Below are 2,442 nucleotides of genomic sequence, written 5' to 3' on the forward strand. Positions count from 1 at the left end.
GGCCCGGGTGTGGCCACAGGGCCCTTTATTTAAGAGAGAAGTTCCTTCTGCGAAGTTACTAAATTATATGTTTAAAAGCTAAAGAAAAAGAGAAGCTGCAGAGTATTTATAAAACTGTCTTTTTAAAAAACGAGCGAGAGCATTTGATCTTTTCGTGGAAAGGGAAAAGTACCGTAGACACTTTGCTAGTGCGGCAGAAGCGAGAAGTCCCTCTCGTGGAAACTTACGGCGCGTCTTCGTGGCTGTGGAGTTTAGTTTTTATATACAGAGTTATCAGACGTTATTTATAAAACTTAGTTTAAAAGAGACAAAAAAAGCTGCCGCCGGCCTCGGCGCCTGCCCGGACCGTACCCAAGTGACTTAGGCCCGCGCGGCCTGCTGTGCCTGTGGCCTCGTGGCGTCCTGTGCTGGTGCTTCTGGTGACCTTTGACCTGTGGTGTCACTGCTGGTGTCCGTCTTCCTGTGTCGTTTGCAGTTGGTCTGTTTGGCTTCTGCTGCCCGGCGGCCCCCAGCAGCGTGGGTCGGCCCGCCGGCCTCTGCTCTGTCGCCCGCCTGGCCCGCCGGTGGCGGGTGCGGGGCTGGGGCTGACCCCATGGCCTGGGGTGAACCCGGAGCCGTCCGGGGGGCCCCCAAGCTGCTTCCATCCCCGCCTCTCTGGCCCCGGGGGTGGCCTGCAGGGAAGGGGAGCCGTGGTGGGTGCCCCAGGCACCGCCAGACCGTCTTCCTTCTGGACTCCGCCAGCAGCTGGGGCCCTGGCCAAGTTCCGACTGTGTTCTGGTTGGCTTTGCGTGGCCTCTTTGGGGACCCGTGTTGGGGGCCACAAGGCCCACTGCCCATTTAACCCAGAATCGTTTCCATGCTTCAGGGTGGTGCTTCCTGGCAGAACTGGGCAGTCTGGTACCCACCTAGGGCGGCCCTCCCCCTGGCGTGGAGGGCCTGGGCAGGGTCCCCACCAGGGCTGGACAAGGGCTGTACTCCCCGGGGCCAGCTCCGTGCCCATGGCTCCCGAGTGTGCTGGCGGCTCTCAGCTTTGGGCTTCCCACCCTTTCTGGGGCCCACGTCTTCCCAAGGTGGCCGCTTGGCCCCTGGAGGTGCTCTCTGGCGCTCGCCCCCACCAGCCCCCGGGCCACTCTGCAGAGCCGCCGGGCTCCTGGACTGGCTCTCCAGGCCCCTGTGGGCATGCCCCGAGAGCTACCGTCCTGTCTGGCTACATGGAATCCCTGGCCCTGCCCCCCAGGCAGCAGCCTGGCGGGAGCCCAGCGCACACGGCAGAGCTTAGCCCACGCCACAGCCGAACCCAGCGGGTCTGCCTGCATGCTGCCGTGGGCACGTGCTGTCCAGCGCTGCCTCTGTGGGTCTTTCTCTGCCCTGGATGCTGTCCCCTCCCCACCCCCAGCTGTCCTTGGCCAGCCTGCTGTGGAGACTGGTGGAACATCCTGAATCTCAGCGGCTTTGCCCTGCCATGTGGCACTGTGTCCCCCTGGGGCCAGAGCAGGGTGGCGGGCTGCCCCACTGACCGCCCGCCTCTGCCGGCTCGGACCTGGGGCGCCGAGGGGGCGCCTGGGGTGAGCACTCAGTTTGCTTTACCGGAGAAGCTTTGAGTCTGCCCTCCCCCTTCCTGCCTGTGGGATTTGTGGCAGCTGGCCTCCTGTGTGGGGCGCGCCTGTCTCCCCTCGCAGGCCACCCTGGGGCCACCGCCCCGACTGCTCGGTTCCTTGACAGTAGGTCCTTGTCCCCGCGTGGCCGGTCGCGTCTTTCTGGTTCTCGTTGGTTTGGTTTCCTCTGTGGAGTGTCATGTTCTTATCCTCTTTCCTCCTCGACTTTCTGACAGGGCCGAGCCAGGGCTCTGGCCGCGCCACCGCCTGTGTGCTCAGTGGCCTGTGTGCACCTCCCCGCTTGCCCAGGACAGCGCCTTCCCCCAGCGCGACTCAGGTCGCCAGGACCCTGTGGGAACAGGCAGGCCAGCTCCGGCCTGGAGCGGGTGGGGGTGCGCCACTGGCCAGGCAGAAGACAGCTGCGGGGTGGGGGGGCACCGACCTCCTCCCTCTGCCCACCAGGCCCAGGGGCCCTCCCGCGGGGCTCTGCGCCTCTGGCGTCTCCTTGGCCAGTGCCCGAGGCACAGCTCCCGTTCACTGCAGCCTGCCTCGGGACAGCCAGGCAAGCCCCATCCTGTCCCTGCTGCCCCCCGCCCCCACTCGTGGCCCTCTGGCCGGCTGCTGGCCACAGCTGGGAAGCCCGCGCCACAGCCTGCAGTGCCGCTTCCGTTCTGGGTTCTTCTGAGTTACTTTTTTAGGCTGTGGTTTGGTGAAGGGAACCAACCCATTTAACGATTTCTTCCCCCAGAAGCCACTCAATAGTCTTTCTGGCTTGTCTTCGCCTTCCTGTCGGCGGTCTGGTTTGGGAGCGGTTGGGGGTGCTGCACCGAGGGCTGCGGCCTGGGGG

At 64.5% G+C, this 2,442-nt stretch overlaps 1 protein-coding gene across 1 annotated transcript in view; it reads left to right on the top strand.

Annotated features, from left to right (window-relative positions):
• MAFG (v-maf avian musculoaponeurotic fibrosarcoma oncogene homolog G) overlaps positions 1–2,442 on the top strand; it is a 6,618-nt gene that overhangs the window by 2,903 nt on the left and 1,273 nt on the right. The gene's annotated exons all lie outside the window — the stretch shown is intronic.

Source organism: Condylura cristata, unplaced genomic scaffold (assembly GCF_000260355.1).
Source record: "Condylura cristata isolate star-nosed mole 26May11 unplaced genomic scaffold, ConCri1.0 scaffold00068, whole genome shotgun sequence".
In the NCBI taxonomy this organism is placed as follows: domain Eukaryota; kingdom Metazoa; phylum Chordata; class Mammalia; order Eulipotyphla; family Talpidae; genus Condylura; species Condylura cristata.